Here is a 27078-nt window from a genome sequence, read left to right on the forward strand (position 1 = left end):
TTTTTGCCAATTTTAAGTTTACGGGTGCCATCTTGCTTTACAGGTAATAATACTTTTGTAGCCAGTTTAAGGTAAGATTTATCACTATCTTTCTTGAATTGTTGAGAAATATAGATACTGTTTCCGGTTTGCAACTAGTCTGGGATATTTTACTGCTTGTATCTGCTGACACATTGGTCTTCTCTTCCATTCAACACAATACAGGCTGAAATTATGTCACAGTTGCACACACTCGGCTTTGCCCTGTTGCCATGACTCTGCTGAAATAATAGGCCTTGGTAGTGGCCAATACACCAACCCCTTTATTAATGCCCCTCTCCTGTGATTACGCACAGGAAAATGCAAACAAACGGTTTAACTCAGAGTTTCAGTTCCTCAAATATTATGATTCAGAGGTCCTGAGTGGCAGATTACTCTGAAAACAGATACATTAGTTGAAGAGGGTGGGTAAACCTGTTGATATTTGGAAGCTTAGTGCCATTTTATATCTAAGAGCTGAGTATCTTTTTGAACTAAAATATGTTTAGACTTTAGAACATTATCAGATATAATTTGGGGAACAAGAGCTGCTGGAGTAAAAGTCCCAGCTTCAACCTGATTGAGTAACCTCTAACTCTTACCATGTTTTTCTAATTTGCTATCTTAAAAACAAGAAGTCCTGGTCTGCATAGTAAATAACCTTTATTTTTTGAACCTTTGAAATAAGAACAGTTTTTTCTTTCTTTTTTTTTTAGATTATCAAATTTGTCAGTCTGATATGCTCTTTCTGTAAACATAGAAGCACAAAATCCTAATTTTATTCAGTTTAAAGAGTTTTGCTGAATTACCAAGAAAATACTAAAAGGATTATGGGATAAGCAGAAGCACATTTTTTGAAAAACAGTGCCATTTAAGCTATTTTGATATTGTATAAAGCATATATTGAATTTTTTTAAATTTAAGAAGTGACACTATATTGTTTTGGTCAAAGTACATAATGTTTATCATAATTTAAATATGTTATATTAACTGACGAAAGGTAGCCTGTGGTAATAACAATTTGATAATGTGCTTAATATTCACAACACTGCACAGCAGCAGGTCAGTAGGAACTAATAGTGCTGAGTGAAGAGGCAAATTCCAAAAGTCTTCGGAATTAACTGGAATTTTCAAATTATCTGTTTTATCACACAATGGTTAATACAAGTATTGACTGAAAGGAGCATTCTTTCATCTCCTGGTATCTTTGGGATCATTTACTAAAAGCTTCACCAAAATGCATTTAACCTTATTTTTAGTTGCCCCCTTAAATGCTCCAATATATGTGTTTTAGAAGATATACCCTTGATTTTTTTTTTTTTTTTTTAAAGTCAGAAGTACTCTGAATATCCTAACAAAAGATGCTGACTAAACTATCTCTGTATCCCCCAGATTCCTACTATTATCTTCACTTCATCTGGTGACCAGAAGCAGCTGGGGGTTCTAAACTCTACTAGCATTCTCACTGAGAAAGGGGAGAATTCTAATACTTTTAAACTTTGGGGTTAAGTGACATGTGCAAAGGAACAGTCTACTGATTTAAATGTTAATCACATCTAAATACCTTCACACCAACATTTAGACTTGTATTTGACCAAAAAACTAGGGACTGTAGCCTAGCCAAGTTGACACATAAAATTAACCATCATACCTGGATTTCACCTCAGAGCAATCCAGGAAACTAATACCTTTCACAACTCCTAAAGTCCTACTGATTTCAGATCATTTTGGGCTAATAAGCAAATATACCTGGAGTGATCAACTTTGAAATTATTAGACCTTGAGTGGGAGCTTTCCTAAGAGGTGAGAAAAAAACAATAGTTTGAGGACATGGGGAATGTCTCTGTGACATTGATCTCTGAAAATAAAAAAGATATTAACATGTTTTAAGAATCTACATTCATCGTGGTAAGCTCCCATTACTCCCCGGGTGAGAAACTGTGGCTCAGAGAGGCTATGAACCCGGGCAGGTGCCCGTAAATGGCAAAGCCAGGATTGAAGTCAGCTCATATTTACTCTGAAGCCTGTGTATTGCCTTCTGCTGCACTAGTCAGGAATTCAGCCAGTTAACACCACGCAGGTGTGTGGCATGGGGGTCTGGGGAGAAGTGAAGAGAGAAAAATGGAACAGAGATGTGTTTTCCATCTTACTTGATCATTGCAATCACCTGGGCGACTTTAAGACCTCCTGATGCCTGCGTTTCATCCAGAGATTCTGATTTAATTAATCAGGGGCACAGTCTGGTCATTTTTACAAAGCTCCCAAGTGAGTTGAAGATGCAGCAATAGTTGAAAACCACTGGAATGTAGAGGAGAGATGAAGAAAGGGGATGATAGGTGATGAACCTAGTTGGCTTCTTTATTTGGAAGTATGGCCATCATTCCTTTTTCCCCTTTGGCCCAAACTAGAGTGGCGTTTTTTGCCTTTGTTACTCTGATGCCTTCCCACCTGACCCTATTTGAGAAATTTCCTACCAACTCCCTTCCCCCTCCCGCTTCACCTCACGTGGAGGAGGTGGAGACCTCCACGCCCCACCCCTCCTCCCACACATACTTATTTCCTTGAGCTCACTTATTGGTGGGATCTGCTTCTGTGGTGGTCAGAAGACCCAGAGTTGTTTTTCCAGGAGTGGACTGAAGACCCCATTGAACACGACACAACGTGCATTGGACAGTGCCCTTTCTTTTGGGATAATGACACACCTTGCTGTAGTTGATCTCCGTGAAGTTCGGATCACCTCCAGGTAAACATCAGTGGCTGCCAAAAGAAAACAAAAGTGCCGTGATACCGAGTATGACTGAGCTGTTGGGAGGCCAAAGCAGGGATAACTTAGGCAGCCAGGGAAGGTGTAGGTGACTTAGTGGATGTTGGTGAGGTGGAGGGAAAAAGTAGTAAGAGCAGTTTGGTTACCGTGCACTAACCATGGTAGTGCAGGGGGGAATTTGGAGAGCCCACAGAACTAAAATAGACATGAGAAAAACCAAAACCGCCGCTCACTGACCTATCACTTTTCTTCTTGTATCCTTCCTGTTCGTTGGTGAAGCTTATTTACTACAATTGGTCCTTTCCAGACATTATCTCACTGAACTTGGGTAGAATGAATGTGCTGCCACATTCTCCTATGATGTTGCAATAATTTCAAAATTCGTTTTCTTAGTAAGAAAGAGGACTGGAGGTGAGGAGCTACGGGTGCCTTATGATGTTATCATTTTGGAAGAATCACATTAGCTAGCCATTTCTTGCTGATCTCTTGATTCTTGATATTTTTCGCCAAGTGTATAGTTGCAAACAAATCCTATGGCTCAGAAAAGCATCGTTTCAGGCCCTAGAAAACAAACGCACAAGACGCAGCTATCAGTTCCGTTTTCCTTTGCAAAGACTGACAGGCTTTTAGCCTTACGGTAAAAAGATTGCAGGAGGAAGGCTCCTCTCTCTCTACTGAGAATATAGCAAGGCCAAGTACCTTCCACTTTCGTGGGCAGTTTTCTGTCTTTACTAAACTGAATGTTTAGTGTGGGCTCTGGTCCTGCATTTTCTATTTTCATTTCAATGAGAGCCATCCGTACTTGGAAAACATCGGCAACTCTGCATAGAAATCAGCCACTCAGCCCCACCGCACCATCTGGCAGTGCTCCTGCTGTCTTCTGTAGTGGCTTCCACACACTGTCATTAGATTATGTGTCTGACCACCCTGCATTGCTTACCCTGGTGTGGTCTTTCTCTTTTAAATGCAATGAATAGAATCAGAAATATATATCTTAGAATTATCTGCATTGAGGTAAGTGGAAAAGCTATATTTAGAGGCTTGGCTTGGTCAGAGGTTTTTATTTTTTTCCTGATTTGGTTTCTTTGTTCTTGGCATTCGCTTTTTGAGGATTATCTGACAATGACCTGAAACTGACACAGACCTGAAGCTCTTCTGATTTCGGGGGCGGGGGGTGGGGGGCGGGTGGGTGGGGGGGAAGCAGAATGTGAAGTGAACGAGCCTCATTTGTGCCAGTGTTTAAAATCCTCAGCTGACTTTTCCCCCCATGTGTGGCTTTGCTTCTCATTAAGATTCTATAAAGGTTACAGGTGAGATTGCAGCTACAGCGTTAGCCATCCAGTGCTCGGTTTCGTGTGAGGTGCCTGCTGACCTCATCATCCCCACCCTTGCTGTGAGGAGTGATGGGAACCCGGGAGAGAATGTGGGCTGCTGGTGAGGGGAGTGGACAGAAAGGCAGGACTGGCAGCTCTGTTCCTAGCTGACCACACTGCTGAGTGACCCTGGGACAGTTGTTGAGGCATTGTTGTCATGTCGTGGAGAGAAGACTTCCCCTAGTCTCTGGTGGAACTGTGAGGTTTATTGCATTAAACTTGATTTCTTCTCCCATCAATTTTTGTTCCTCCCCCGGCTCAGACTGTGGGCTATAATCTAAACGAACAGAACAGCTATGGACACAAAGATATAAATTAAATGAATTTTCCTAGGTATATTATGACCAGCGAAGTGTTAGAATTTGACTTGAGGATTCTTTTTTTTTTTTTTTTTTGTGGTACGTGGGCCTCTCACTGTTGCGGCCTTTCCTGTTGCGGAGCACAGGCTCCGGACGCGCAGGCTCAGTGGCCATGGCTCACGGGCCCAGCCGCTCCGCGACATGTGGGATCTTCCCAGACTGGGGCACGAACCCATGTCCCCTGCATCGGCAGGCAGACTCAACCACTGCACCACCAGGGAAGCCCTGAGGATTCTTTTTAAATTAAAGGACAGGTAACATCCTTACGGCTTGACTGATTTTTTTTTTTTTAAGAGGTCATTTTCTAAGCTTTTCTCTTCAATGTGGCAAGGAGTGGTTACTCCGTAGAGGTCGGAAAAGAGAAGGGATGAATGAATGGAAAGTTCTTTGACAACTAGGGTTATGTATTCAATATGAGTTCCTGGGATGACAAAGTGAGGGCACATGATAGGTGCTTAGTAATTGCAGAATAAACTCCACAGACAAGGCCGTGCTAAGTAATGGAAGACCTAGTTTTCAAAGGCAATGCTGGGTGGACTGCAGGATGGAGAAACCCAAAAGAGGAAACCTCACTGTTGCTGTATAGATTGTGATACACATTTCAAAGTACACAATTATGGATAATTAAGGAATACATGCAACAATAAAGGTAGAATTAAACTCTTACATAAAAGATGCAGGTTATATGGATCAGACAAGAACAGCAGCACAGCAGGGCTATTTTGCGTCTTTAGGAAAAAAGAAAAGGGAGTTTACACGTACATGCTGAAATGAAATGCAGACACTCGGAAACACTTTTTTTTATGCCGATTGAGTATGACTGGTCCGACGAGCGAGGCTTGAGCTAGACACTGATTGTTATTAAACCAAACAGCAGGAACTTCTTTTTCTGTTTTGGCTCAGGAAGCTGGAAGCAGAGAAACTGCCTTGCCAGCTCTCATTCTTTATCTGCCTGCTTTCTAGAATCTTCTCCAAAAATTAAGAAGAAGCAAAACTGATCATTGGGACACATCTAGGGAGATGAGAGTTAGCAGCAGCATTACAGCCAAGAGGTTGTATCAGAGACAATTCGTCATCTGGAAATAGCAGTGAGGGAGCTGTGTACCTGACACGTGACCAAGTGAGCTATTAGATGCAGGGGATGCCATGAGAGTCCACCTTTGAACACATTGTTTTTAAATTCAAGCTGAAGTTTAACATTATTACAAAGCTACCTAAGACTTAAGAGCGTTTGGTCTGCCCCATTAATGTGCAAGGGAGTTGGAGGCACAGAACCCAACATTGAAGATTTTATTCAGTTCTCGAAATGCCCTTCCCTCCTCTGGCCGTGCCCTGTGCTAAAACGGTCTGAACTGGGCTTTCTGTGGTTGTGCTTCATCGAGGAATTGCCCAGTAATTATTGGTGCTGTGCATCGAGCTCCAGACAACAGCATGAGCAAGGTTTCCGGCCTGTCACTCCCCTTGTGCTCACCACCCTGCTACCTGGCCATTGACTGAGGTCACAAGAGCTTGGTCTAAGGGAAATGGGTGTTTTCAGGGGTGTGGGTTGAATACCAATGGGGTTCTCCTTACCTCTTAGGATTATTGTGAGGATAAAAGAGATAATATAGGTGTGTTAGTCTGCTCAGGCTGCCATAACAGAATATCATAGACTGGGTGGCTTAAACAACAGAAAATAATTTTCTGACCGCTCTGGAGCTGGAAAGTTCAAGATCAAGGTGCCAGCCATTTTGGTTTCTGGTAAGGACTCTCTCCCTGGCTTACAGACCACTGCCTTTTAGGTATGTCCTCACATGAAGATAGAGAGTGAGCTCTTCTGATGTCTTAATACCATCACAGGGGCTTCACCCTCATGACCTCATCTAAACCTAATTACCTCCCAGAGGCCCCATCTCCAAATACCATCACATTGGGGATTAGGGGAACATAATTCTGTGCGTAGCAGTAGGTGAACATACTTTGAAAAGATAAAAGTATTCTCTTTACGTTTGGTTGTTTCCCTATTACCGCATTTTAGTCCATCCCATGGCAGGAAGCTTAAACTTTGGTATTCTTATTGTCCTTGCTTGAGTATTTTTGCAAAGCAATTTCACCTAACTTAGATTCATTCATTCAACAGACATTTATGGGGTACCCAGTATGGCCAGGTCCTCAAGCAACAATAGGCTAGAGCTGAGAAGAGGCTGTCCCCTCTCCACAAGAACTCTTCAGTTTGCCCCCATCCCTGCCATGCCCTAGTTGTTTTCTAACAAGTACAAAATAATCTCAGTATTTTGATAACTGGTGCTGTTGTATTGGTACACATGGCTGAAGTAGTGTCCTTGCTATTTCTGCTTCCACCGTGTACTGGGTACAGATGCATTTGCTTCCGTGCCTTAATTACTTACACTGATTGTTTGCCTCAGGCACAGGCTACATAACGGAACCCACTGGTCTCTAACATAGCGCATATGGCTGCACTGAATTCTGTATAGACTCGCTGGCCATTTGCCACGCTGGACTCACTCTGTAGACCTTGAAGCAAGAGTAAGGAAGATGGGGCTGACCAGTGTTCTACTTGCAGCTAAGACTAGATTAGCATCTCTGTTAAGAGCTATCTCTCCTAAAGACTTGGATCCAGGCCCCCCAGGTGGGGCTTCCATCTTCCATCCTCTGAAATCTCAGATTGTGCTTTTCCTTTATCCTACATTTTAGGCAGGAGCAGGTTTAAATTATACCAGGTGGTCTAAAAGGAAAGAAGTCTCAGAAAGGCAGCCCTGTCCCTCAGAGGTGTGGGTGTGGAGGAACCCATTCCAGGAAAGGAAACAGAAGCCAGGAGTGGACTCTCATGGTACCCCAGATCATGTTAGTATCTGCCAGGAGTGTTCTAGGATGCCACCACCTCTGAGTGAGTGCTTGTGCATTTTTTTGGCGTCCTTACATTCTAGGCACAGACTCACTCTGGATTTCAGGCCATCTACTTCTAAAGAATAGACATTCTTCCCCGTTATAAACTTGCCCCAAACCTTCTACTTTGTGTCTAATTTATTTCAGACAGTGGCTCAACAAAAAAGCTGACCTTTCCATTCTTTAACTTTTGAAATTATTTGAAAGCATTATTATCAAAGAGAATTTGTGGAAGGAGAATCATCCTTACTTCCGGGGAAAGTTTTTTTTAACCTTTGTTGTGACAAGTGGTCCACCCTTTGCTTTTAGCATGCTTACATCTGATTTATAATTTTTTTTAAATAAATTTATTTATTTTGCCTGTGTTGGGTCTTCATTGCTGCGTGCGGGCTTTCTCTAGTTGCAGCGAGCGGGGGCTACTCTTCATCGTGGTGCGTGAGCTTCTCATTGCGGTGGCTTCTCTTGCTGTGGAGCACGGGCTCTAGGCACACAGGCTTCAGTAGCTGTGGCACATGAGCTCAGTAGTTGTGGCTCACAGGCTCTAGAGCGCAGGCTCAGTAGTTGTGGCACATGGGCTTAGTTGCTCCGTGGCACGTGGTATCTTCCCGGACCAGGGCTCAAACCCGTGTCCCCTGCATTGGCAGGCAGATTCTTAACCACTGCACCACCAGGGAAGTCCCTGATGTATAATTTTTAAATGATGTGTTCATTAGTAGCCAAAGAATTAAACGAGATGTTGCTTTTCTTAGGTGAAAGATTTAGCTTAGTCAATTTTTTATTGTAATCTCATAAATGTATTGAGTTTGTCACATGCTACAGATCATTGTTGCCATAATCATTTTATATTTATACTTTTTGTATTTGCTCTTCTCTAAAGTTGATAAGTTTTCTCCTTTTGACTTGTTTTAAAAAGTATTTCCAGCATCTATGTACAATAAGGTGTGTTCTTTGCTTCTTGATAATGCTGTCGAGCATTATGTTGAATAGTTGAAGTTAAGTGTATTCCTTATACAAAAAAACCTTTATTTCTTTAAAATAAGTTTGTTTTAAATATGGTCTTCTGGAAAGAGAAAGGGACAAGAGCAAAAAGTGTCTGCACGCACACACCCAAGACTCTAAAAAGCTATATTTTATAAAAGAGAATTATAGTAATGTTGATGGTTTGCCAAAACCTCAAGCAGTGACAAAATCCACAGAGTGTCCTGGAAGGGATGCCTTTGCAAAACCATGCCTCTCCAGATGGTTTGGATTAGAGATGTTTAAAAACACATGGCAGCATTAGTTTGGTTTAGAATTCATAGTTAATTCAGTAGATAAAATAATGCAAATTTGAAACCCTAGCCTGTGTATCAGAAAAATCATCAAATCTTATGATTGCTCTTAGGGGAGGTTGGTATGTGATGTGTTGATTTTTTAAATGATCTAATTGAAATAATAAAATTAAGAAGGAATAAAAAAGATTGAAAATACAAGAGTCTAAGGAGAAACTTTTCTTCTCTGTAGAATATTTATTCCTTTAAGCTGTCATATCCAATCAATTTGTATGGGATTCGACAGCCAATTGTCATTTCCTGAGATAAACTATGTAAAGAGGTTGTGTTACAGAGGCAGCATGAAAAAAAAAAATGGAGAAAATAATTCCAGAGCATGATGCAGAGAAAGACCAAAATGTCCTTAGAGTCCACAAAGTGTGGCCAGGATCCCCTCACCTTGCTAAGAGTAACAGATAAGCAGCTTATGCACAGGTTTTCCCTTGGGCTTACTCAGCTTTTCCCCCTGCACGTACTATTTCTAAAGGAAAGTACTCTTGGTCTACATTATAGTAAAGTATTTTGCTGTATATGTGGTTTTTAATCTTGGTAGGGACTCTGTGTGAACAGTGATGTCGCACACTGTGTTCTCTGGCACGAGATGTGTAACAGTTACCCCAGGGCCCCAAAAGGCTCCATCACTAAAAGCCCGGCTCCTACGGTCCGCTTCCTTATGTCTAAAATCAGCAGTATCCTACCCTCTGATCCCACAGCTGGGCAGCCGGCAAACAACTTCTGGAAAAGAACTTCTGTGTGGGAACGAAATTCATTTAGTGATGTCTGTTACCATGTGTGCTACCTGCAGCACAAATAAAAGCATTCAGCTGTGTTAAAATTGGCACTAGAAGAATGTTCATCCAAGAGCCTTTCAGAAAATACAGGACAAAGTTTCTACAAAAATAGAGCCAGAAGTTTTCAAACAACAGTTGATGGGCTTCTAAGGGCTTGCCCTTAAAGGGGGCTCAGTGTTTCATTCCCCCAGAAAGGAACACATTTTGGCATTTTCTAGGTATAAAAACTAGAATTGTGGCTTTTAATGTCTGGAAAGAGCTCCACAATCAAAGCAAATGTGCCCCTTTAGCCGCAAAGTATACACACACAGACACACAAACCCTATACACACATACAAAGAAAAATGTCGGGGAGAGTGGGCAGGTCCTGTGAACAGAATCTGTGTGGGCTCATGGAGATTTTCACAATTAATTTAACTTTGTTTTAGTAACAGAGACATTGTATTAGCCAATCTTAACTACTGATCCAGAGTTCTGCATCCATACTCACTTAATATTTGGAACCAGAGATTGTATTTTTGTTTCATCTTTTAATAGTTTTTTTTTTTTTTTTTGCGGTACACAGGCCTCCCACTGTTGTGGCCTCTGCCGTTGCGGAGCACAGGCTCCGGACGCGCAGGCTCAGCGGCCATGGCTCACGGGCCCAGCCGCTCCGTGGCATGTGGGATCTTCTTGGACCGGGGCACGAACCCGTGTCCCCTTCATCGGCAGGCGGACTCTCAACCACTGTGCCACCAGGGAAGCCCTTCTAATAGTTTTTTAAATAGCTGGGATTTGCCTTTCCATTTCAGTCCAGTTACCATTATAAGATAGGCTAACCGTGTTCTGCTGTATTGGGTGGGGAGGGGATTGGTTTTCATTTTGTTTTTCGGGTGTTTGTTTCTCATATGAGTTAATATTTTGTCCACGAGATCTAGCAATATGTAGAATTGTAGAATCTCACGGTTTGGAGATACCTTCATGGTTTTCTGGACCAGCCACCTATTCATGCCTGAATTCTCTTGAATGATTCCTTCTTCCCCTGCCAAGTCATCATGTTGCCTTGCTTGAACATGGCTCACGCTCCTGACCCAGGGCAGACCGCCCCGTCTCTGGCCAGTGCTGCAGTTTCCCAGTGAGCTTGCTGCAGAATGACGTTCCACCCTAAAGGACTGCTCATCACAGACAGGCAAAATCACCTTGGAATGTCAAGGGGAGCAAGTCCGGGAGTGGGGCAGCAGGCTTTGGGTTGCTTTGGGAGTGGGAAAGCACTTAAATACAATACTGCCTGTCCTCCCCCTGCCCCAACCTTCTCATGTGTCTCTCCATCTTTGTCCTCACCTGCTTCCTTTCACATCGTGTCATCAAAGGCATTGACAACATGTGTCAATCTTATTGCCATTAAAATTCTTGAAAAGACTTCCCTTTGGAGGAAGGTGCTTAGGAAAAGCTCTCCCTGCTGCCCACCAACCGGGTTGTACCTGTGCTCTACCTCCTTCCACCTCCCCCACCTGCCAAGCCACACTTCTGATCATGCCCTATACCTGTTTCATGGCACGCGCAGGCTCAGCGGCCATGGCTCACGGGCCCAGCCGCTCCACGGTATGTGGGATTGTCCCGGACCGGGGCACGAACCCGTGTCCCCCGCATGGGCAGGCGGACTCTCAACCACTGCGCCACCAGGGAAGCCCCACGGCACTTTCTTTAATATGGTCAAATTGTGAGGACTTGCTAAATTTCAGAACTCGATTTCACCTGATTTTCCCCTTTAGCTAGCGAAAGTTGCTGTGACAGGCTTAACACAGACCTCCTGCCTTCAGAACATTACAATATGTTCTCCCCTTTGTAAGAGGGACATTTGAGCCAAGTTCTATAAAACATCACCAATTCGGACAGCTTGGAGAAAGGAGGCCAGTTCTTAAATCAGATATGGCTTGCTAGAGGAGACCTGGATAACTAAATGAATTTTTTGAAAAGCAAATAATCATACCCTTCAAACTATCCTTTGTACAAATAGTAATTTTCATATACGTTAGGTCCTCTGATATGATATCTGCTGATTTGGGGCATTGTTACTCTTGGTGTTAATATATTTTTATTTCTGTATGTGATAACCTGAACTAGCAAACAAACATGGGGGGCCTGATTGCTTTAATGAACAGTTAAAAAGGTTTTGTTGTTTGTATGTGATGGTTTATATTGGGCACATATGAAATGCTTGAGGGACTTAGAAACTGTTTATTACCCCACACTATTCATTTCATTAGCAAATAGTATTTTTCATAGACAGTATAAAGGGAAACCAGTTAGCCTCTATTATTCTGTAATAATTTCACAGCTAGTTAGGTAGTTCTTGTGTTCTAGAAACAATGTCTTCTCAGACCCATATTATTTCAAAACCCTTACGGATATGTTGTCCATATCATGGAAACTTATCCTTAGAGACCCAAGACTGTTGAATCTTTCCTATCAGTGGAATGAATTCAACCCATAAGTATCTTACATTGCTGCTCTCAACTTCAGAACTCCTCTACAGCAAGGAAGGATATAAAGGAGCAAGTAAATCATATATTGCTATTCTACATAGTTCCCACTGAAAACCTTTAATGAGTATAGATGTGGGTCGTTCATATCAATAATGTTTGGGAGCATAATTCTGAGAAAGCAGAGAGCTGCAAAATATGGTACATTGGGGAGAATGAAAGTGCAGAAATAGGGCAAGTCTTTTTGTTTTTACCTGCAGAATACAATTTGCCACACCCCTCAGTTGATGACAGGTCAGCCCAAAGAATAGCACTATAGCACTGTAAGCATCTGTACAGCATATATTTTTTAAAAGACCAGTGGGGGCTTCAGTGGTTGAGAGTCCACCTGCAGATGCAGGGGACGCGGGTTCGTGCCCCGGTCCGGGAAGATCCCACATGCCGCGGAGCGGCTGGGCCCGTGAGCCATGGCCGCTGAGCCTGCGCGTCCGGAGCCTGTGCTCCTCAACGGGAGAGGCCACAACAGTGAGAGGCCCGCGTACTGCAATAAAAAATAAATAAATAAAAATAATAAAAAATAAAAGACTAGTGGATTTTTGCTGCCTAGTTCACATGCATCAAGGTAAGAAAGATGATCCCTTGGAAAACAGGCAATATCAGTTAAAACAAAGTTTGGTATAAATGCTAAGACCTATATTAGAATTTTTTATGCCCAAAGCCTGATTACTTGGAGCCTGAATTCTATTCTCTCTCTCTGGCAGTGAGCCTGAGGGGCCACGATCCATTTCACTAGTTCAGCTAGTTCAGTTACCACCTGTGTTCCAACAGTGAAGTCAGACCAAGAGGAAAGGCAGCTCGCTGGGCTGCTCAGATCCGTATCCACTCAAGCCGCTCTATTTATTATTCCACTAGGGAATGCTCTGCCCTTGAAGGCTGATCCGATGAGGGTGGGATCGCAGGCAGCAGGTATGCCATGAACAACAAACCCATATTTTTAACATATGTTTAATTTGAGTAACTCTCCTCCTTTAAAATACCTCTTGATTTTAAATCCACATCCTGATTTGCCCACTCTTGTTACCATTTTCTGCTGCCTGTTCTGAATTAATCCTTTGAGGTGGTCATTCCCCGGAAAGAAAAAAGGAAAATGAGAACAGAGATGCAAAGTTGGGAATGTGAATGAAAGAGAATGGCAGAGGGAAGGGGATCATTAAGTAGAGTCTGTTTTCATGAGCTAGGTTTTCTTTGAGCTGTGGAAGACAGGAGAGGTAGAGGAAGAAGAGAAATACAAGGAAAAGGCACTCAAAAGGTTATCCGTTAATATCCCTACTGAAGAATGGAAATCATTTTTTGCAATAGAGCTCAATTTACAAAGATTATTTTCATTCTCCGTCGTGCTTCATCTCAAAGAATTGATATAATCTAAAAAGTGGTTAAAATTATTAAAATAGTTTCCATAGCAGAAAATTAAATGATTTTACTAACTGTCAAAGTCAGTGTTTAAACTGAGATAATTTGAATTATATTTTATATAGTGATCATGTCACTGGGATGTCTAAACATTCTTTGTAAAAGTAATAATCCCTGATTCTGATTTTTCATCAACAGAAAACTGACTAAAGGTTAGAAATATTAGCCACCAACTGCTGTTATTTGTAAAACCTGCAGCGAAGGCTGCTTTTCGTGAGGAATTCTGAGTTAATAATTCCCAGGTGAAGAATGTATTTTAACCCTTTAAGGAGGCTTTCTACATTTTTCTCAGGTATATTTTCAGATCATGAAACTCCTTCAAATACTTGATTTAGATTATATTTTAAAGTGCAATAGCAATATCTTATGCTATTAAATACATTATAAAGTAGCAATATATTATGTTGCTTGATGTCGTCGAATTCATTGTCCCTATTTCTGTGTATTAATCTATCTGCCTATCAAATCCCGGGTTTTTCTAAGCCACACCAGACTGGTTAAATGAGGTCTTGTTTATAATATAAACTGTATTTCTATAATTCTCATCCCATCTGCAATTTGAGATTTCCAGGTTCTTCAAATTCTGTCACTTTTTTTCTGGAAGCTTCTAGAAGTTGCAAGTATGTGCATGAATAAGGTTCCATGGACTGCCTGTGACGCTGAAGGCAGCTGGCTGGAGCTCCAGCACCCAGGCCCCACCACCTTCCCCTATGCTCTGACCCCATCAAACATCTCAGGGGTGGCCCTCACTCCCTCCAGCGCGAGCTTCACAACCATGTGCTGGTTTCTATTGCTGCAGCATCATTGTTGCTGCCATGCTTCAGGGCCCTGAACAGTCCAGTGACTTCTAGAACTGAAGCCTGTCAGGTCAGGGCATGTTCCGTAAAGAAGGAGACAGAATGATTTTCTCCCCTAAGTGTGTATTCTTTGTGTCAAGGAAGCCTAAATACGGCAAGCTGGTACCCCACTCTCTCCAAAGTTCCTCATACATACAGTCTTTGTATTTTACCAGTAGAACCCTAATGCCAATAGAGTTCTGGTGAACCTGTCCCCATTAATCTGCTATTCACAGCTACCCAAATGGTGAACACTGCTTAGGCTGAAACCTGACCACCTGTTTAATTTTATTTCAAGTTTGGAATACGGTCATCTTTACTTCAATGATGGGACAGTCTGCATTTTTATGCAGAAGAATTCAACAGACACTTATCATGCCTAGCTCCATGTAACCTGCCTATGAGGAATTTATCCCTCTTCGCCTGGGTCACAAGCAAAAGTGAGTGATCTGAGGTCATTGCAATCTACAAAACTGAAATGGTGTATATTTTACTCAGAACACTCCCACCGTGGTGTCACCCGACTTAGGACTTAGTGTGAAAGGTTGAAAGTGGAGTGGAGATAGGAATGGTTAGGTTAGTTTGTGGAAAAGGCCTTTGGAAATCTGAGCTAGCTCGCCTGAGGAGGGAGGCGACCTCACATGAAGAATACCTACCTCCTACCTCAAGATCCTGCAGATGGTTTGGGGATGGTTGGTGAACCACAGGTATTCCTAAGGCTGGTTCCTATTAGACAGGGAAAGCTAGAAGCCTCGCTTTTCCTCATCCTTGCTGAGGAATGAAACCAATAAAGTCAGTTACTATTTAGACAAGGGAGTGAGTGCTGTTCATTTGGGAGAGAATGTTCCTGGGGAGGGACTGACCAATAGAGGCCACTGAACGGCTTTTGGGGCAGGGGGAGGGCACAGCTAGAGAGTAGTTCAAGTAACGCAAAAATCAATAGCAACTCTGTTAACATCATTTAAGTTAAATCTACCTAAATCAAAATCATAAGGAAAACCTTGCCTTTGCATATAAATATATGTATATATATATTTTTTTTTGCATATATATGTGTGTATATGTATATACACACAGTCGTTCCACAAATAAAACGTGTAGTTCAAAATCTGGCACAATGACGATACACAAGACTGAATTCTATAGAAGAAAAGTTCCTAAGAGAAGTTTGTATTGCCAGATGCTTGGCATCATGTAGTCAAAACATTTTGAATGTGTTTTAAAATAGTCTTCCAGATGTGTGACAACTTGTTGGTAGCTATATAGCCCTTGTCTACATTTTGGAAGGGTGTGTGTGTGTGTGTGTGTAAAACTGAAGTCGTTTATTCAAATTATACAGGAAAATGAAACTCCTATTGCCTCTTCGGTCTGATTGCCTTAGAAGAAAGTTTAATTTTTTTTCTTTTGGCATTTCAACCAATTTCTTCAACTCTGCATTTGACCTGGCAAATGTAGACACAGAACTTTCCACAGTACCTTGTATTTGCCATATGAAAGGTATTATTGCTACCAAGTTATGACATTTTCGGACTCTAAAGCAGCTATTTATTTAGAAATTCAACTTTATTTTGTGTTTGTCTTGCTTCTTGAGAGTAAATGTATATCAGTTTTCCCAGTTTCTTTGCATTTTAAAGCTCGTGTTTAAGAATATGGAATTAAATAAGGAAAAAAGAGAATGTATTACAGATTGGTTTACCTTTGAACTAGATTTTCCCATAGAAATTCACATTCTTCAGGGACAGCTATGTGCTATGTTAAACCAACCTTCGGAGGTTTAAGTGTGCAAACAGTAGGTGCTAAATCTTTTTTAAAATGAATGAATTAATTTTTGGTTGCGTTAGGTCTTCGTTGCTGCGCCAGGGCTTTCTCTAGTTGCGGTGAGCAGGCGTCTCATTGCGGTGGCTTCTCTTGTTGCGGAGCACGGGCTCTAGGCACGCAGGCTTCAGTAGTTGTGGCTCACAGGCTCTAGAGCGCAGGCTCAGTATCAGTAGTTGTGGCGCACGGGCTTAGTTGTTCCGTGGCATGTGGGATCTTACAGACCAGGGCTCGAACCCGTGTCCCCTGCATTGGCAGGCGGATTGTTAACCACTGAGCCACCAGGGAAGTCCTGGTGCTAAATCTTTAATGACCTACTGGAACTGCAGGAAAAATTGCTCAGGAGAATTTGCGTCTTGTGAGTCTTGTACAGTTATTTCCTCTAGGCCACAGAGAGACATTCTGTTTGTACTTAAGATAATCAGTAAGTAAATCTGTGGACTTTGATATAATTTGGTATCTTTGCCAGGTTTAAAAGAAGAGAACGTCTGGGGTATCAAATTCTGAAGTGTTGTTTCACGTCAATCTAGTTCTCAATACTTATCTTTCTATCAACATGCTTAAGTACAGTGTTTGATTTCCAATTATTCCCAATTACTCTTTAACACCAGTTATATATGATACGTTGATAGAACTGGGAATAGGGCAAATATTGAGTCGTCATCTCTTTCTGAATGCTACAGTTAAGTTAAAGATGACAGGGTTTCTGTAATTGTTTTGATTAAGAACTGGTAAAAGTTTGCCCAAGTGATAGCCTAACAGGCATAAAATGTCAGTTGCTTTAAAACAATTGAAAAACTTCAAAATGAAAATATGTAATTGTCCATCACTCAAGTTCCTTTAGATAACCTGCCAAAATCACCCTGAAACTTGACCTGCATTGGGGGAGGAGGGTTGGGTGACAGTTGGACGTAGATTATTGTCATATGTTTAATGCTGTGAGGACAAATTTGAGAAAGTTTTGACAGACGGTGTCTGAATCTTGATATGATGGCTGGTAGCACCTCTAGTGGGAGAGTAGTTCATTGATCGTGACTTAGATTTGAAGGATTCATTTTGGAGGAAGAAGATGCGTGACTCAGGGTGTTAATAATGACAGAGCTTGGGTTTTTCCTGGTAGGATTCCAGTATGCTCTGTGCATCTTTACTCCTGCCTGAAGATTACCACCTCCTCTTTTTTGTTGGTTGATCTGTCTGAAATGGTAATTGGAGAAAGGAGTTTAGTATGAAATGGGATGCAAGGGAAGTGGAAAGGCTATATCTTTGTGTGACAGTGAGCAATTCACGTAACTTGGTTGGGAAAAATCTGTCACAACAGATTATGTTCTCTCTACCAGGTGAAAGAGAGTTGGATAGAACCACAGTACGTTTTTACAGCCAAAACAGGGTGAAGTGCACATAAACTTGAATGAGCATGAAGGTTGCGTGTCTGGGAGGGATCAGAAATGTCCAGTATACCTGTGACCGCGACTTTGGCTAGTGACGAGCCATGGAAATTAGCTAACCTTATAAATAATTCAAAGTGTTTAGCTTACCATTTTCTCAAAATATTTACAAGTTGATCAAATATTTATTGAACAATGTGGTAGGCAGAATAATGGCTACCTTCTAATACCGGAAAACTGAGTGTGTTACCTCACATGGCAAAAGGGACTTTGCAGATGTGGTAAATTAAGGCTCTTAAGAAGGGGAGATTGTCCTGGATTATCTGGATGTGCCCAGTGTAATCACAGGGGTCCTTATAAATGAAAGAGGGAGGCAGGAGAGTCAGACTTAGAAGGAAATGTGATGATGGAAGGAGAATCAAAGTGATGAGATGTGAGCAAGACTCAACCAGCCATTGCTGCTTTGAAGGTGGAAGGTGGCCATGAGCCAAAGAGTGAGGCTGCCTCTGGAAGCTGGAAAGATGGCCAGGAAACTGATTCTCGCCTAGAGCCTCCAGAGAGGAATGCAGCCCTGCCTCCCCCTGGATTTTTAGTCCCAACCTCCAGAACTCTAAAATAATAAATTGGTATTGTTTTAAGCCACTCAATGTGGGATAATTTGTTACAGCAGCAAAATAGGAAACAAGTACAAATACCTCCTAGTCCTCAGGAAGTGCCTTGGGCACAAAGCACAACACAGAAGAGAGAAGCACATCCCCTGCCCTTGGGAGTGAAGCTTACAAGTTCAACATGCCCATTTTATTTTGCCCATGAAGAAATGAAGCCTGATAGAATTAACGTGATTTTCACAGAAAATCATCTTGATTACCAGTCCATGGATCTTTACACAACAACATCTGTATCCTATGAATAGGAAAAAAACAATCCCATCCTGCCCCTCCCACACAAGTTTTGTGTATTACCCTACAGGCTGCTGTCCTCTGACCAGCACAGCAAACCATTTAACCCCAATCTAATCTCTTTTATTTGTGAAGGATCTTCTATAGAATAACAGTCCTGCTTTTGCATTCTGAAGAGCTGGGACTCTCTAAAGTCAGGAAATGAAGTGGAGGTGGCCTTTTCTCTAGGGCAGTGGTTGCTAACCTAAATGAGGAAACTACTTCCGAAAGGAGGTGGGTCATACAGCGATAGTCCCAGGCCCTGCTAGAACTTGAGTTTCCTGACCCCTTTTTCAGTCTCTGCCCATTTTCCTTACAGACTCTAGGGTGCCTAGATCCAGCTGCTTTTTCAGAATCTGAACTATGAATCGAGTCTGTTTCACTAAGTGACTTCCCAGCGCACTGTGTGGATTATGAAAGGAAATTAACATAGAAAAACTGTTTGGAAAGGAAAGGTGTTCTTGCTGCAGTGTTTGGAGGGTCTCACTGTTGGTGTCATGTTCAAGTGTAATAGACAGCCAACAACTGTGGATCTAATCAAATGGGGCCAGAAGCACATAACTTTTCCGCGTGGAGGAGCTATAAGAAGCATTCTCAAGTTTTGGAGTGGTGCATGTGAAAGGAATCAGGCGAAAAGCATTCAAAGGGAGCTGGAAAATCAGGCTTAGAGATCTTGTTTTTCAGGTCTGTTATAGTCACTTTGTGAAGTACTGCAGACAATTCATTATAATTTATCACACTGATACTCTTAGATTGGATGAAGCCCAAACACAACTGAGTTAGATGCATATTAAATTACCTCTTACTTAAAAGGAGGGTGGTCTCACCAGGGCAGGATGGAGTTCATTAGCAGCCTGAGAAGCTTTTCTTAACTCTTCATTATCTGGTTTCATATTGTTCCTGGTTCTCCAGGACCATGGGACACCTTTCGTTTTTCAACTCTTGGAAAAGTACACTGGGTACTGTGTGAATCTTAGAGCCACCGGTTCCCAAGACAAAATACTCATCATCACAAGTCTGTAAACAAAACTCAGATTACTGTGAAAACTGCTCCTATTCATTACATAAAATCATTTCTTTTTTACCTTTTTAGGGAAAAGGAGAAAATATATTGTCCTTGTGTTTTGGGGGTTTTTTTGTTTTTTTTTTCGGTATGCGGGCCTCTCACCGTTGTGGCCGCTCCCGCTGCGGAGTACAGGCTCCGGACGCGCAGGCTCAGTGGCCATGGCTCACGGGGCCCAGCCGCTCTGCAGCATGTGGGATCTTCCCGGACCGGGGCACGCACCCGTGTCCACTGCATCGGCAGGCGGACTCTCAACCACTGCGCCACCAGGGAAGCCCTTGTGTTTTTTTATTTACACACTCCATTGTGATAATTGACTGACACACATTGAGTGTACTCTGTCATATGTGTTTGAGAAGTATGGTCACATTTCTTCTAGCTGACCAGTACTATCACCCATAGAATTCAGTGAAGGACAAGGTTCAGACAGAATTCTATTGACAGAAGGCTTTGACTGTGCCTCCAGATTCTTTTTCCGGAACTGAGAACTTCAAACTCCATGTAAATGGCCTTTAATTTGCGCATTCTAAGTCTTGAGAGATAGGATTTTTCCCCTGGGGGACAAAAAGGACAGAAAAATCTCAAGTGCTGTAAATTTAATCATTTGATCCCAAAGGAATTTTTATTCATACATTTTTGTTTGTCTCTGGGTTTGTTTATTATTTGTCCGTCTTTGAAAAACTAGCTCAGGTTGAACAATTGGGAATTGATACCCATTTATCCATTGGTCTTCTAAGTATACATAAATGTTATGTTAAAAGAGGATTTATCTCCGCTTAGAAAGGAACCACCAGGACAGATTTCTGTCCCTTTCCACACTCTACTCACTCTCAGTCGTTGGGTTTCTTGTTAAACATCAAAGAATCTTTAGTGGAAAAAAGCATTGGTGTAGAAATTGGGGGATGGGTGAGACTTGGGATTGGGTGACAGTCACAAAAATCAGTTTACCCTTGTCTCTTGCATTGATCTTTTAGCAAGCACTTAAACTCAGTTTTTTTCTAGTCCTTTTCAGTACTTCAAAGTAGCAGTTTATCAATAGAACCAGCAAGCTAGACACAGTCCTAAGAGGTCATCTGGTTCATCTCCCTGCCTTAGGCATAAGCATATCTAAGTAATTCCAGGCAGATAAAAAGAGACAAAGACAGCTTCTGCCTTTGTACCACATTGCTTCTTGGCTGTAGGACCTCACTTTTCATTTGCTTCCCTGAGATCTGTATTCACCATATAGTTTCAATGTGAGCAAGCACCTCTTCTTGACAAATTCTTTTACCTTCTTAAATTTAGAATAATCCAACTGATTTCATGAACCGTCACAGCTGGCAAGAAAACCACCACAGTAACTCAAAAAAAAAACCATGTCAAGAGCCTATGCGTAGTGGAACACTTTAGTCTTTTTTTTTAATGGTCCCCCTGTAATTTTTAACCTAAGTGGCTTGGTAATGATCTAATGTGGGATGTCCCATGACTCCTTGGGTGGATCCTAAATGTAGATTTATTTTATCAGCAGGGGGTTGTCGAGTGACGTATGAGACTGCATTTTCTTCCTCATTTTTGGACCTTCTGTAGCACAAAACCTGAATCCTACAAATTCAGAAAGAAATTGCCCACAAAGCAAGACACAGATCTGTCATGCAATTGTTTTTACACCTTCTTGCCAGTACAGTAATTCTGAATCCGATTAGCCTATTGTTTGTTTGTTTGTAAAAAGAAAAAAAAAAAAACCTGGTAACTGAATTCTGTTGAATTTTACAGCTGAAAGCCATTGTTGACTTTTTTATATAGCCAAGGAAGAATTCATAGACTAAGAAGCTGGCTCTTTTTTTTTCATGACTTACTCTATCGAGGAGGGAGTAGGAGGCAGGAAGCAGGGGCGGGGCGGGGGGAGACCCATATTCCTGAATGCTGTGTTTGCCCCCTTCGAAAGGACTTAGTACTTTTTCGAGAGAAAATAAACTTAATTTGTGGCTACACTTTAAGTAAGATGGTTTGATGGTAAAAGTGGAGCAGTCCCAGCCCTGGATTTAGAGAAGTCGTGTGGCTGAATCCCTTAGCATCACTTTCATGTGGTTGGGTGAGCCATTCTCAGAAACCCCAAGCATTTTTGAAGATACTAAACTGGAAACAGTCACAATTCTTCCCTCCCTTTTTTGCTATTAATCCTTCATGTTTTAACAAGCACTAAAGCTGATGCTGCCTACACTCTTTCCTGTCAAATTGGAACTCTTTTTCTTTTCTCTTGAATAATCTGTTCTCTCTAGTTCATACTCATGTAAATCAAAGGGGTAGATGTCAACACATGCCATATCCAAATATCAATTTCCTTTTTTTAATTAGGCAGGATTTAGACATTTGATTTGAAGAAAGCTGGTGCTTTTTAACATATAAAACAACCATATATTCATCTCTTCCTATTCTTTCTTGTCCCTTTTATAAAGCAAAATTTTGCTTTCAGCTTACACCACACCCCTATTCCAGCTTAGGCATAGCAACCTGGGTTTCATATTTCCCGAAAAGGAGACGCTAAATGGTTAGTAAATGTTTGGAAGTCTAGACTGAAACAGCTTCTTTGACCTGAGCATGTTTCATTGAGCATTACTGTCCAAAAATGGTGCATCTCTCCACCTTTATTCACAGTAAAGTTTTGAAATAACCTAATGTATACAAATTGAATGTGGGTGTGTTATAATCCCCTCTCACCAACTGATCTCAAACTCTTGGATTTGTTGTTGTTGTTGTTCAAATGTTCTCTAAGACCTAGAATATCTATGTCTAGGCCTAATTACAAGGAAAAAAAAAATCAAACCAAATTGACGGACATGCTAGGAAATACCTGACTGCCAGTACTCCTCAAAGAAGTTAACATTATCAAAACTAAGGGAAGTCTGAGAAACTGTCCCAACCTAGAGAAACCTAAGGAGACATGATGTCTAAATGTAATGTGGTGTCCTGGATGGAATTCTGGAACAAGAAAAGGACATTGGCTAAAAACGAAGAACCTATGGATAAAGCTTGGCCTTCAGTAATATTGCATCAATATTGGTTCATTAGTTGTGACAAATGTACTCATACTAATGTAGCAACAGGGAAGATGTTAACATTAGGGGAAACAGCCTGTGAGGTGCATAGGAAGTGTACTATCTTTAGAACTTCTCTGCAAATCTAAAACTGTTATAAAAAGTTTATTAAAAAATTAAGAATGATAATTTTTGTGCTGATTTCTCTACAGAACTCTTACTAGCTGTGAGGATTGACATAGGAGTGAGAAACACTTTTCCTTTTACAAATAAAGTTTCTATGGGAAATAAACTTTCCTTTTACAAACAAGGAAATAGAAATTTCCTAGTTGTTCGGCAAAGTAACACGTGGGTCATATCTAGTCTGGCACCTGGCACAAGGAAGGTTTTCAATACCACTGTGTTTGATAGTCTGAAGCAGTTACTTCCTAAGAGTGGCTTGGCATTTTGAAGAACTTGTTACCAAGACTCTCCATCTTGCTGTTGGGTAGTTTTTTAGCTGGAATGTACACACACACACAAATTGTGTGTATAGGTCTCATTTTCACCTTGAATTTTTGGTATGTGTCTTTTTAAAAAAATTTTATTTTATTGACGTATAGTTGATTTACAATGTTGTGTTTAATTTCTGCCATACAGCAAAACGACTTAGTTATACATATATATTCTTTGTCATATTCTTTTCCATTATGGTTTATCACAAGATATTCAATATAGTTCCCTGTGCTCTGTAGTATGACCTTGTTGTTTATCCATCCTATATATAATTGTTTGCATCTGTTAATCCCAAGCTCCCAGTCCATCCCTCTCTCTCCCCCCTCCCCCTCAACAACCACAAGTCTGTTCTCTATATCTGTAAGTCTGTTTTCATTTCATAGATACGTTTGTTTGTGTCGTATTTTAGATTCCACCTATAAGTGATATCATCTGGTATTTGTCTTTCTCTTTCTTAGTTCACTTAATATGGTAATCTCTAGATCCACCCATATTGCTGCAAGTGGCATTATTTCATTCTTTTTAATGGGTGAGTAATACTTCATTGTATATATGTACCACATCCTCTTTATCCATTCCTCTGTCAGTGGACATTTAGGTTGCTTCCATGTCTTGGCTACTGTAATAGTGCTGCTATGAACATAGGAGTGCATGTGTCTTTTCAAATTATAGTTTTGTCAGGATATACGCCCAGGAGTGGGATTGCTGGATCATATGGCAACTCTGTTATTTGGTTTTTTTTAAGAACATCCGACTGTTTTCCATAGTGGCTGCACCAACTTACATTCCCACCAACAGTATAAGAGGGTTCCCTTTTCTCCACACCCTCTCCAGCATTTTTTTGTCGACTTCTTAAAGACGGCCATCCTGTATGTGTCTTGCATTGTATAGATCTTTAAGAGACTCTCCAGGTACAGGTGAGGATGGAATACACCTCAAAATTTTCACTGATTGTTGTTTCTGAACTTTTTCCTTAACACAGGGCATCCCTTTCTCTTTTTTTTTAACTTTAAAATTTTTTTATTGAATGAAAGATTCTTTAAGATCTATAGTGCTTTACAGTTTTTAGAAGTTTCACACAGATGATTTCATATAATCCCATAATAACCCTTTCTTCCTCCTACCTATATATTGCCCTCTACCCACTGGTAACCATTAGTTTGTTCTCTGTGTCTGTGAGTCCGCTTCTTTTTTTGTTGTATTCACTAGTTTGTTGTGTTTTTAGATGCCACATATAAGGGATCTAATACAGTATTCGTCTTTCTCTGTCTGACTTATTTCACTTAGCACGATCCTTACCTTTCATTTCCAAAATGGGACCATTTTACCCAAGAGGATCCCATCTCCTAAGGAACCTCTTATTTTAAAAATGTATGTGTATTTCATATTTCCTGAGTTGAGAAGAATGGGTTCCTGTGTCTGTGTCTCTAGGTAGGAAGTCTCTTTTGTTCGTTAAAGCACATGGGGGCACTCTCCCCTTTTCACAAGAGCTAATAACAGTTCACATCATTATTTAGGGGTATGAACACTCATTTAAGAAGGTTGTATTGAAATGGCATTTTTGATTTGGCTGCATAGTGATAAGGTGAAAACAAAGCGTTTTCTCCCAAAGCAGTGACAGTGAATGCAGAGCTTATTAGTAGTGACCCAGCTGGTTTCCAGCTGTTAGCTGTTCAGTAGACTCCCATGAAATGATTATTTGGTCGCAATCAGTTCTCAGCAGGAAGAACCCACCTCATGGTAGGTCTTACCACAATTGGTGCTAATTAGTTCTGTTGAATCAGGTGGTCGATCTCTATACTGGCAACAGAAGTCCAGCTGGAAAGGGGTTGGAGACTCCACGCCAAGGCCACTGTAGCAGACGGGAGCCCAAAAGCCCTCTCCGCCCTGTAGAGATGCATGAGGTCGTCTGTGATCATGAGTCCCACGTCCCATGGCATGAAGTCAGAAGGGGGAGGATTGTATATCTCCAAGAGAAAGTGCACCTGCATTCAGTTCAGATGCAAGATTTCACAGTATATTGACTTCTAAATCAGCCAGGCCATAGTTCAGATTTGAGCTTTGCCACTTAAGCCCATGACGTTACTTGCCTGAGTCTGGGTTTTCTAATCTGAAGAAAAAGAGGCAAAACTACCCACCTAATAGGACTGATAGAGAGATGTATACAGCGTGCTTGGCACTTAGTAGGTGCTCAAAAATTTGGAATGCTCCCACAAGTAAATAACCATGTAATCTAGTGTGACAGTGATAATGTTCATTAGCCCTCCTAATACTAAACAAGAAAACTCTCAGGTGTTCAGTGTCAGCTTGGAGCATGATGCTGAAGGGAACTTGGGACCTAAACCTTTAGTATCCCTCTCAGTGATCTCTTTCTAAGAGCCTAATCACTTAGGAGGGAAGGGGAAGCCGGGAGAGATGTAAAAACTAGCAAGTCAAATTGAAGGAAATTATGCAATGGCACTTTGGCAGAGGAACTTTTATTGTATCATATGTGTCTCAGTTGAACAGGTTGTGCAAATGGGTGCATGACCCCATGAAGGAAACATCCCAGGCATGGCCTACACGGATGCAAAAGGAGATTCATCTCACAGTGACTTTCAGCCATACTCAACTAATTCATTGTTTGCAGGTCCTCCAGATTTCTCAGGGACACAAAGCACAGACCTCCAAGCCTCTTCAAATTCTGATTCAGTAGATCCAGGCTGGGACCCAGGAATCTGTGTTTTTAATAAACTAAGTACTTATGTTCAGATAAGTTCAAGAACTATTGCTTTAAAACAGTACTGTTCATTTGACTGCACGTGGGAACTTCCTGTGCAATTTTAAAAAGTCTTGATGCCTGGGTCCTACCCCCAGAAATTCTTATTTAATTGGTATGGTTTGTGGCTTGAGTACTGGGGAATTTTAAATAGGTCCTCAGATGATGCTAAGGTACAGGCAAGTTTGGAGTAACACTGACTTAGAAAATAGCTTGAGGGGTCCATGCACCTGCAAATGATGAATAATAATCAGATGTAAAGTCACATCACAGATAAGTAAGTCCCAGCTCGACTCAAAAGTGTGAAATATGGGGCTTCCCTGGTGGCGCAGTGGTTGAGAGTCCGCCTGCCGATGCAGGGGATGTGGGTTTGTGCCCTGGTCTGGGAGGATCCCACATGCCGCAGAGCGGCTGGGCCCGTGAGCCATGGCCACTGAGCCTGTGCGTCCGGAGCCTGTGCTCCGCAACGGGAGAGGCCACAACAGAGGCCCGCATACCGCAAAAAAAAAAAAAAGTGAAATATGTTAACATAAGAAAAATCCCATTTCAGAAATCTTTCTGGAATTAGCGTGTAGATTATCCCATTGCCCTAGAATTTTGTTGTATTCAAAAGTTCTTGCACCGAAGGGACTAAGATTTAGAGCCTAAATTTTCCTAAATTGGCAGTGCTTGCAATATGAGTGTGCCTGAATAATAATGTGGCATGAATCTCTTCTTGGCTTTCACTGTAGAGTTATCTCTGGTGCTAACATTTCACAGTTTCCTCCTCTTCCTCTTCCTCGTTACCCAAAGTCAGCAAATTGTCAGGACTTAGAATTGCCATCAACAACAGGAGCTATAACCAAGCATGAAGATCCGTTAAACCAGAGAGACTCAGTGTCCCAGGAAGGAGCAGAGGGTTGTCAAAATAAGGACTCCAAAGAGTTAAAACATGTAACAAAAGGTGCAGTAAAACTTCTCGGAGACAATTTCTCAACCTAGATCATCAAGGCAGGACCTAGCATTACTATCAGAACTGCTTAGAAAAGATTGGTTGAGCAAAATGAAAATGTCTCTGGACCTTTGTTTTCTCTGGAAGTGTTTCTTCAAATCACAGAAGTCACTTCTAACTCTATATAGGGGCATGCAATATTGTTTATCGTCTTTAAACTGCATTACTTAATTCAAATCTTGCAACGGCCCCGAGGGAAGAGAGGCAAAGAAAATGCCTTGTTTCTAGGCAGGGCAAGAACTCTCGTGCTGCTGCCATGAATTGAAAATTCAGGCGTAGAATGAGACCTCACTTCAATTAGGATGGCTACTATAAAATAAAACAATACAAAAGCAGAAAATACGAATCAG

The 27078-nt window shown here is 41.4% G+C and overlaps 1 protein-coding gene across 4 annotated transcripts in view; it reads left to right on the top strand.

The window, feature by feature from the left end:
• Positions 1–27078, top strand: part of DYNC1I1 (dynein cytoplasmic 1 intermediate chain 1) — a 497106-nt gene that overhangs the window by 375375 nt on the left and 94653 nt on the right. The window lies entirely within an intron of this gene.

Source organism: Orcinus orca, chromosome 9 (genome assembly GCF_937001465.1).
Source record: "Orcinus orca chromosome 9, mOrcOrc1.1, whole genome shotgun sequence".
NCBI lineage: Eukaryota > Metazoa > Chordata > Mammalia > Artiodactyla > Delphinidae > Orcinus > Orcinus orca.